Source organism: Archocentrus centrarchus, chromosome 13 (assembly GCF_007364275.1).
Source record: "Archocentrus centrarchus isolate MPI-CPG fArcCen1 chromosome 13, fArcCen1, whole genome shotgun sequence".
Taxonomy (NCBI): Eukaryota; Metazoa; Chordata; class Actinopteri; order Cichliformes; family Cichlidae; genus Archocentrus; species Archocentrus centrarchus.
Window position 1 is genome coordinate 26,402,382 of NC_044358.1, and position 11,064 is coordinate 26,413,445.

At 39.4% G+C, this 11,064-nt stretch overlaps 1 long non-coding RNA gene across 1 annotated transcript; it reads right to left on the minus strand.

The window, feature by feature from the left end:
• Positions 1–550: 550 nt before the first annotated feature.
• On the minus strand, positions 551–1,445 carry LOC115791250 (uncharacterized). Its single transcript, XR_004020855.1, has 2 exons — positions 1,279–1,445; positions 551–908 (listed from the first exon to the last, which is right to left on the minus strand). It is a non-coding gene; the product is annotated as an uncharacterized LOC115791250 (long non-coding RNA).
• Positions 1,446–11,064: the final 9,619 nt, after the last annotated feature.

The following is an 11,064-nucleotide window of genomic DNA, read 5'->3' on the forward strand; positions in this document are numbered from 1 at the left end:
CAGGAGGCCCAGAGACTGAGACGAGGTCTGATTCTCATGCTGCCTCCCTGCTTCAGAGGCTTCACAAACCAATCAGAGGATTGCTGTCTGAAGATGTAAGCATAGGATCTATCTGTCTGTCTGTCTGTCTATCTATCTATCTATCTATCTATCTATAAATAACAATGCTACCTTGCCTTTTTCTTGTGTCTGCTCATGATTTATACAAGCAGGAAGTTGAGAAACTTCAGAGGAAGCACAGAGAAACATCTTTATTCTCTCATCTTGAAGAACTTCTACGAGAAAAGAGCTCTGGAGCCACAGAAAAAGCTGAAGACCAGACTGGTTAAACAAACTGCATTTGCTTCATGCTACTGTATCATTCATTAATGTTAAATGTATAGGAAATCCTAAAATCTATTTAAGAAATACACATAATAAAGAGAGGCAAAATTTTATGTGTCTGACAAATTGTATGTTTATCAAGTAAATGTAATGAGATATTTTCTTCTTTCTGAGATTGCTTGAAACTTTGTAATAACTCATCATAAAAAGTCATAAAAATAACACATGCAAAGCAACACTTTAATCCAGGTTTCTCATTTGACAACTCAGTTTGCACAATGAAAACAAAAGCATTCTTCCATTCTTTTTATGGGGAGCTGGTTAAACACCACACATATAGACATCAGTCCATATTTAGTGGAGGATGTTGAAAAGCAAAAGCAGACATCAAAAAATTGCTGGTATTCCAGTGCAACTTCTGGGAAATGCAGGAACCGTCACTATTTTTTTTCAGTTAATTTGATGGAGAGATAAATGGTGATAAGGATTATCCCACAGATGAGTGCGGCGATGTTCAGCATCTTGGCAGTTTGTGATGCATCTCGAGCTCTGTCTATGTCTCCATGGGTATTTGCTGACTCTACCTTTGAATCACAACAAACACAATGAGTTTTAATTTACATTCAGTTTTCTAGAAGAAAATTCACTTGATGCAACAGCCGCAATCAGCAGTGAAACTTTTGCTGCTGAGCAATTTTGTTTTACATTTAGGACATGATTGAACTTTGACATGTTTATTCACAGGAGACCAGACTTTTGACTTTTTTTAATTGATGCCCCACTATTTTACAGAAAATGTAAATGATTTTTCACTTCACTGTCAATTTCACTTTTAACTGCTGTATCTTATTTACAAAGTATATTATACTGCAGAATATTAAAAACGTTTCTGAAGGCTGCATATCAGGAATACAAATGAAAAAAGTTTGATACTCAGTATACTGTATTACCTACCTTGTTGGAGTAGATGATAGCAGCAATCCCGAGAGGCAGACAACAGCAAATAGTATTTAAAATGGACCATCTAAGATAGGATGGTGGAAGAGGATGAGCTTGGCCTGCTTCCATCGTATGTCTGTCAACTTTAAGTTGATAAGAATTATGTGCTGTTGACAAGTGTCTGGACCCACTGGCTGGTGGGGGTTGTGACTAACATCATTTTATCATTCAGGATGTGGTTTGAATGATTACAGTGTCAACCAATAACCTGCATTATCTTCATTATCATCATATGAACATGCAAAAGTCTGCCCAACAGATGCGTTTCTTTTTTTTACATTTAATATGCACATATTTGACCTACCAGATTGAGTCCTTGATACATCAGATAGATGCAGGGTATTCTTCAAACCTTGTAACCTTTCATAGCACCTGTCTGTAAGTTTAAATAATATATCAAAAGCATGGTTACACTCTTTACACCAATTGCATATGCATACTACTTAAGAATATATTCTTATGGTCCTTTTTAAAAAAGTCCTTTTACTTTCTGTCTTATTTTAGTGCTTTTTTTTTCTAAATTCATGTGTGTTGTTCAGATAATGCAAATGGTCCTGTCACACATTCATCAGGCTTCAGACAAAAAGGCACCGGTTTGTCACACTTTTTTTCTTTTTGTGTTGATAGGCCACTTTTCATCTCTTCTTGTGGATATGGCAACATACGCTGCTCATCTACAAACGAGTCAAATCCAGTAGCTTTGACAAGTTTGCATCTATATATTGTTTTCATCAATGGCAGGCAAAATAGATTGTCTAACCACAGGTTCAGTTAGGTGTTAAAATGACATACACAGACTTTGGCCTCTGCCATCAACATTCCATGAACATTTTCCTGATAAACACATGCACACAAAGCCACATATTTGCACTCCTACTCTTGCTCAGTCTCTCTGAGTCTTTCACACACTTTTTGTTTATGTGCCTGCCACTACTATCATCTTGTTGTGTTGTCTCCCTTTGAGTCTTTATATAAAGTTAAAGGGTGCCATTTAAATAAAAGTGAGAGTGAGTCTCTGATGAAGGAAACATATCACAACTGTCACATTAGGAACAAATCACTCATTATGAAACAACAAAAATGATTTAATCATTAAAATATACATATAATTCACAACAAGAAACACTTAAATCCAGAGACAGGTTTAATTTGACAACTCTTACAGTGGGGAAAATAAGTATTTGATACACTGCTGATTTTGCAAGTTTTCCCACCTACAAAGAATGGAGAGGTCTGTAATTTTTATCGTAGGTACACTTCAACTGTAAGAGACTCTATAAGAATCTAAAGAAAAATCCAGAAAATAACATTGTATGATTTTTAAATAATTAATCTGCATTTAATTGCATGAAATAAGTATTTGATCACCTACCAACCAGCAAGAATTCTGGCTCTCACAGACCTGTTAGTTTTTCTTTAAGAAGCCCTCCTATTTTGCACTAATTACCTGCATTAATTGCACCAGTTTGAACCCGTTATCTGTATAAAAGACACCTGTCCACACACTAAATCAATCACACTCCAACCTCTCCACCATGCCCAAGATCAAAGAGCTGTTTAAGGACACCAGGGACAAAATTGTAGACCTGCACAAGGTTGAGATTGGCTACAGGAGAATAGGCAAGCAGCTTGGTGAGAAGGCAACAACTGCTGGCGCAATTATTAGAAAATGGAAGAAACACCATGATGCAGTGAAAAATCTGGGTGTTATTTTTGGTGACTGTTTTAAAATGGAAAAACAAATAAGTGCTGTTACTAAAAGTAGTTTTTATCAGCTCCGAGTCATTGCTAAAGTAAAACCCTATCTTCCGTATAAGGACCTGGAAAAAGTCATTCATGCTTTTGTCACTTCACGCCTGGACCACTGTAATTCCTTGTACTATGGTATAGATCAGTTATCAGTGCACTGCCTGCAAATGGTCCAAAATGCAGCAGCTCGTCTTTTAAGTGGTACAAAAAAAACATGAACATATTACCCCAGTTTTATCATCCCTTCATTGGCTTCCTGTCTGTTTTAGAATATATTTTTTAGATTTTATTGCTCACTTTTAAAGCTCTAAATGGACTAGCACCTTTGTATCTGTCTGAGCTACTCCATGAACACACACCTCCAAGGGCTCTGAGGTCATCTAATCAACTAGTCTTACAAAGACCAAAAACTAGGCTGAAACTGAGAGGTGATCCAGCGTTTGCAGTGGCAGCACCAAGCCTTTGGAATAATCTTTCTTTCCATATTCGCTCAGCCCAGACGGTAGACTCGTTTAAATCCTTATTAAAGACACATCTCTTTTCCTTAGCATTTGGCTGCAATGTAACTTCCTATTAGATGATTGCTGACTTCTGATTGTGTTGTTTAAATTAATTAATTAATTTATTATTGCCTATTTACCCTGTTTATCTCTATGTGCAGCACTTTGGTCAACTTTTGTTGTTTTTAAATGTGCTATATAAATAAATGTGACTTGACTTGACACAAGATGACTGTCAATCTTCCAGGGGCTCCATGAAAGGTCTCACCTCATGGGGTAAGGATGATTCTGAGAAAGGTCAGGAATTGGCCCAGAATGGAAGATAGGTTGGATGGGGCCATGTATGATGAGATTTTGGCCAACAACCTCCTTCCCTCAGTAAGAGCATTGAAGATGGGTTGTGGTTGGGTCTTCCAGCATGACAATGACCTGAAACACACAGCCAGGGCACCTAAGGAGTGGCTTCGTAAGAACCATTTCAAGGTCCTGAAGTAGCCTAGCCAGTCTACAGACCTGAAGCCAATAGAAAATCTTTGGAGGGAGCTGAAACTCAGTGTTGCCCAGCGACAGCCCCAAAACCTGAAAGATCTAGAAAAGATCTGTATGGAGTAGTGGGCCAAAATCCCTGCTGCAGTGTGCGCAAACTTGGTCAAGAACTACTGCAAATGTCTGACCTCTGTAATTGCCAACAATCATAAAACCCCAATCATACAACCCCAATGTTGTTTCTGGATTTCTATTTTTAGATTCTGTCTCTCACAGTTGAAGTGTACCTACGATAAAAATTACAGACCTCTCCATTCTTTGTAGGGGTGAAAACTTGCAAAATCGGCAGTGTATCAAATACTTATTTTCCCCACTATATATCTTTGGCTTGCACCATGATGAAGCCAAGGCATTCTTATGCTATTTGTACTGACAACCAGTGGCGGTCCTAGCCTGTTTGGCGCCCTGGGCGAGCATCCCCGCCGGCGCCCCCCCCCCCCCCCCCCCCACACACACACACAATAGCGATCGCCGCACTACTACACTTGGGGGGGTAATGAGCGACTGCTGTGTGGTGTATGTAGCTTTCTGCCATGGTCTGACAGACAGGCTTTAACAGAAGGTCCCCCCACCATCACAGGCACACTCAGAATTTCTTTTAAATTTTTATTTGAAAAAACATGGAAGAAACTGAAATATTACACAGCTTCTGCTTACCTTCATCTTTGCTTGTTTCTCCTCTTCTTCTTTTCTCTTTTTCCTAAACTGTGCACCTGATGGCTTTGACCTTTTCCTTTCCATCTGCCACAATTCGCCACCACCACCGCCCATCCCCAGGGTTGTCAGATCTGACTGACAGTTGCCAGCCCAACACAACAAAACCTCCACTGAAACTCATGTTAATAGCACCAGGTGTGATATATATTTAAATATACAAGCTTTGGGTAACTTGTTAAAATTTTGGCTGCTTTTCACCATATTTGGTAGGTTTTTAGGAAGTTTTTATTGTAAAATTATATATCTATATAATTTTATAATTATATAGAAATATCTATATAATATTCCACCCCAATGTGTTCACAAGCTGCCCAATCTGGCAACACTGCGCCATCCACCAACATTTGTCCAAACTGTCTAGATTCGTATTTGTGTTATTTTTTTTATCAGGATTCGGGTTCACACAAATACTGTGATTTAATGACCATATTTACAGTATTATAAATGAAATTGGCTTTGTGTTCTATCAGTTGTGTGCATCTAATTTTATTAGACGCACAGATTCATTCTGTGGAACATGGGAGGAAAAAAAAAAAAAAAAGAGTCAGTTTTGCATATCTCGCAAAAGTTTTGCGAGATCCTGAGTTACTTTTGCGAGATCTCGCAAAACTTTTCAATATTAGGACATACACTTCGCGTTAATCTTGATATGGCAGTGTCCGTGAGGATGAAAGGTTTGGCGAGAGACTGCCAGCAAAAGTCGCCTTTATTTATAATTCAGCGGTTACTGTTGGCTGTAACCAGGCCCAAACTGTACAGGCATGAATGAATGAACCCGGCTGACAGTCTCACTCTCACGCCATCACTGCTTCACTCGACTCGCACCCCAGGCTGAGAGGAGAAGGGGGCGGGGCAGCGCTGTGTGTGTGACGATCGAGTGAAGCAGTGACAGCGAGACAGAGAGAGAATCCCCCGCCTGCCCTTTTTCTTCTGTTACAACCTGTCTGACCATGGCAGAAAGCTACATGCAATACACAGCAAGCAGAGGGCGCCCATTATCCCACAAGTGGAGCAGTGCGGTAGGCGTTGCTGCGGCGATCGCAATGCGTTGGGGGGAGGGGGGCGGTCATGCCGCCCTAGATGAAATGCCGCCCTGGGCGGCTGCCCATGTCGCCCATATCAGAAACCGCCACTGCTGACAACCAATTAAAGCAATATGGTGAATAAACACATGAAGACATTAGTTCATATCAACAGAGAGAGAAGACAGTAAAAACTTGCTGAGATTCCAGTTTGTCATTTGACAAAAGCAGACATTCATTTCATTCCCTTTATTTCATAGACTTTGCAAGTCACAAAAATTGTGATAAGAACAAGTCCAAAGTTTACTTTCCTTTTTGTGTTCATAAGCCACTAACATAAGCTGCTCATCTATAAATGAGTCAAATCCAGTAGCTCTGACAAACATGCATCAATTTGACAAAAGCAGAGACCTTCATTTCATTCTTTTCATTTCATGGACTTCATAAGTCACAAAAATGGTGATAAAAACAATTCCAAAGACGACTGCAGCAATGTTCAGTGCCTTGGCAGTTTGCGATGCATCTTCAGCTAGAGCTAGTTCTCCCCCTTCGATTGCAGATTTCACCTTTAAAGCACAACAAAGTTTGTAGTTGTCAAAGTTCAGTTTAAGTTGACATGCAATTCAAAATGCTAAAAGACAAGTATGTTAAATAGAGGAGTTGAAATCATCAATAAAATATTTGCTACTAAGCAATTAACATTTAGTGTAGCCTCATGATTTTTAATAACAATAATAATACATTTTATATACAAGCACCTTTCATGACATCCAAGGACACTTTACAGAGGTGAAAACAAGACAAGGTTTTATTACTCTCTTAGCATTTTTGGATATTTTAATGATTTTACATTGAGATTTTAATTTCACATAAAAACTGTTCTTTTTCAAAATATATTATGGTGCAAAAAAAAAAAAATTTTGAATTTAGGCTGAATGAGTAAAAACAAGCGGAAGCTCAGGAAATGTTGCCTACCTTCTTAGAGTATTTAATGGCAGCAGCTCCAAGAGGCAGACAGCAAAACAAAGCACTAAAATAAGACCATCCAAGATAGGATGGAGGAGGAACACGAGTTTGGCCTCTTTCCATTGGGTCTCACTGTCAACTTGAAGCAGATAAGAGTTATGATTTGTTTGCAAGTGTCTGGATCCAGTGGCTAGTGGGGCCTGTGATTCACAGCATTTTATCATGTAGGGGGTGTGGTTTAAAGGGTTAGAGCTGACCTCTTTGTGATATAAGTGTACAGGATAAACACGTAGTAAAAGATTGCCCAAAATGAGATACATAAGAAAAATAATTTTATTTACAACTAATTTGCACAAATTTGAGCAGATCACAGTGCATCACAGCAGACTCATTGCATTGTTTTTTGTTTTTGTTTTTCATTGGATTTGACAAAAAAGGTGCTCTATAACGGGGTTACAAAGTGTTTTAAATCACTACATGGTATTCAACAACATATACAGGCAAATAAAAGATATAAAATCAAAAGATTGGACATTTAAAATCTACGAAGAAAAGTGCAAAGACGAAAGCAAGACTCTAGTGAAGGAGCAAAGGAGTCTATCATAAACTTTTAGGCCTAATGTAAAGTGTTTAGACAAAAACTGATCCTTTTTGTGCTGAGAAGATGCTTTTCATTCCTTCATGTAGTTATATTCATATTTCATCTCCAAATCAATCAAAATCAGTGGCTCTGACAAGTTTGCATCAATGTGTTTTAACATCAGGCAGCGAAAGTAGATTGTCTAACCACAGGTACACTCAAGTGTTACAGTTTCTCTTGATCGCGTTGATGCAGTTTTCACACCAGTAACGCATTTCCCCACCCACATTAGCCTTTTTTCGTTGAGTATGTACATACTGTTACTGCTTCTACATGTACCGTACTTCACTACTAACCAGAACTATAGACCTCTCACTTACCCTACAATTTTTTTCAATCGCTTTGGCCCAATTCTCACAGCAGAGAAGTCATTCTCACTACTCTTAATGCAGTTCTCAAAACAGTTAAGACATTTTCATAACACAAACTCATCTGTGCCAAAGACACTACAACAATCAAAACCTTCTTCACATATGTCAACACATGAAAAATCAGACAGTCACTTCAGCTCTTTGACCATTGAGTAAAAAACCCTTTCACCACCACCGTAAAACTTAGACATCAAATTTTTTGTACTTTCATCAAAAGATTACTGACTTTGAAATGAGTACTGCAAAAAATGTGGGCTTAATGTCGCATTACTGAGTGCATTTATTCATCTGCTCATTACAGAAACATCTAATTGTCACAGGTCAGCAATTCAAAGCATTTAGGCATGTAGACATGGTCAAGACAGCCTGTTGAAGTTCAACTGAGCATCAGGAAGAAAGGTGAGTGAAAGTGGCATGGTTGTTGGTCTGAGTGTTTCTGAAACTGCTGAACAACTGGGATTTTCCAACACATTCCCAATCATCTCTAGAGTTTACAGAGAATTGTCCAAAATAGAGAAAATATCCAGTGAGCAGCAATTTTCTGGGTGAAAATACCTTGTTGATGTCAGAGGTCAGAGGAGAATGGCCAGACAACTTTGAGCAGAAAGGAAGGCAACAGCAACTCAATCAACCACTCATTACAAACAAGGTATGCAAAAGAGCATTTCTGACACCACGACATACCAGGCCTTGAAGTAGAAGGGCTATAGAAACAGAAGACCACACTGGGGGCCACTCCTGTCAGCTACATTCCCACTTGCCCTGTGGGCATCTCTCTCTTCCTGCTTTCCTGTCTCTCTACACTGTACACTGGGAAATAAAGCCACAAAAGGCCAATAAATAAATAAATAAATCCATGAATATATCAGGAAGATGGCAACAAAGGATCATATGCTTAGTGAGTACCTCAGGCTGCAGAAACCAGAGAAAGAAGAGCGGAAAGAGGAGGACAGGCCACTGCATGGCATGTACCACCGGCAGATAGAAGAAGTGGCTGATATAGAAAAATCCTACCAATGGCTGGACAAAGCTGGACTGACAGACAGCACAGAGGCACTAATCATGGCAGCACAGGAAAAAGCTCTCAACACAAGATCAGTAGAGGCTGGGGTCTACCACACAAGGCAAGACCCCAGGTGTAGACTGTGCAGAGATGCCCCTGAGACAATCCAGCACACAACAGCAGGGTGCAGGATGCTCACAGGCAGGGCATACATGGAACACCATAACCAAGTGGCTGGCATAGTACTGTATACAGGAACATCTATGCCAAGTATGACCTGGAAGTTCTGAGGTCAAAATGGGATACACCCCCAAGGGTATTTGAGAATAGCAAAGCTACGATCCTGTGGGACTTCCAGATACAGACAGACAAACTTGTGATGGCTAACCAACCAGACATCGTAGTAGTGGACAAACAAAGGAAGAAGGCCGTATTGATAGATGCTGTAATATTAAGTGATGGCAACATCAAGAAGAAAGAACATGAGAAGCTCGAAAAAGGGCTCAGAGAAGAGTTAGAAAGGCTGTGGAAGGTGAATGTAACAGTGGTCCCCGTGGTAATTGGAACACTCGGGGCAGGGACCCCCAAACCAGGAGAGTGGCTCCAGCAGATTCCTGGAACGACATCCAAGTTCCACGTTCAGGGTCACCTGATCCAGCCCTAACTATAAGCTTGATCAGAAAGAAAAGTTTTAAGCCTAATCTTAAAAGTTGAGAGTGTGTCTGTCTCCTAGATCCAATCTGGGAGCTGGTATCCTAGGAAAGCGCAAGTAAGCCAGCAGTCTGACAGCGAAGTGCTCTTTTGGGGTGATACGGTACTATGAGGTCTCTAAGATAAGAGAGGCCTAATATGTAAAGAAAAGTATTTCAAATTAGATTTTGGATTTAACAGGGAGTCGATGAAGTGGAGCCAGTATGGGAGAAATATGCTCTCTCTTTTTCTCTTTAATAAATAAATAAATACATTTGGAAAAACTCAGTACTGAATGAGTGAAGAAAAGCACATGACGTAGGCTTGTCTGTTATAGGGGACAGGACCGCATGAATAAGCATGTAATGCAGCATGAATGTGTAACCGTGTGCCATGTATGCCATAAGCCCCATGAGAATGAGATGTTAAGTCCTACACTGCCACATGATGGCAGAAAGGGTTGCAGAACACATATCATATCTATTTTGTTCAGAGGTGGCAAAAGTACTGGTATTCTGTACTTAAGTAGAAGTACAAGTACCTGTGTTAAAAAATACTTTGGTAAAAGTTGAAGTACTGGTTCAACTTCTTTACTTAAGTAAAAGTAAAAAAGTACAGGCTCTAAAATGTACTCAAAGTAAGAAAGTAAAAGTAGCTCTTTGGAGGATGTTTCTACCAGCTATTTTTGTGTAAAGCTAACCAAACCTCTATATATAATACATGAGAATAGAAACATTATTCCAATCTAAATTTTAATCCTAATGAATGTACTCAGCTTGAATCTGTTATACAGGACACAATCTGTGAAAGGGAATTTAAACACAGCTCTATTCTCTGTGTCCTCTATAGTAGAGGGTGACTGGGCCTCCACCTAAACACAAATATGAGGATACTCAGGGGTTACAGTGGGATTCAGAAGGTGGAGGAACCCTAAGATCAGCTGTAGTAGCTCTGCATGGGGAGAAGAATCACAACTTTCTATTGTGAGCTCCAGTAAATGATGTTGGTGTGCAGGCTGGGATCAGCTGACCTGTTGCTGCTGCTCTGAGGTTTACTGCTCTGTGTGGATGAACTGAATTCACAAAGATGTAACCCAGTATTTCACAGCTATCTGAGCTGATCTCCATCCCCTACACTGACAGCATACAGGCTGTAGAAATGTTGGATTCAGTGAATGAATCTCAGCATCAGCAGCTTTGATTCAAACTCATTTCATCGTGTTAAAAAGTAACGAGTCTGTTTGAAAATGTAAGAAGTAGAAAGTACAGATACTTGTGTAAAAATGTAAGGAGTAAAAGTAAAAAGTAGTCAGAAAAATAAATACTCAAGTAAAGTACAGATATCTGAAAAATTTACTTAAGTACAGTAACGAAGTATTTGTACTTCGTTACTTCCCACCTCTGATTTTGTTTATCTTGGTTGGAGCACAGTGCTTGTTTCCTAAAGTTTCAGAAACATCCAAACAGGGTAGGCTCTGATTTCTTCCCTAATGAAGTGGGGAATTTTTACCCAACAATGACCTTGAAATTTCACATTA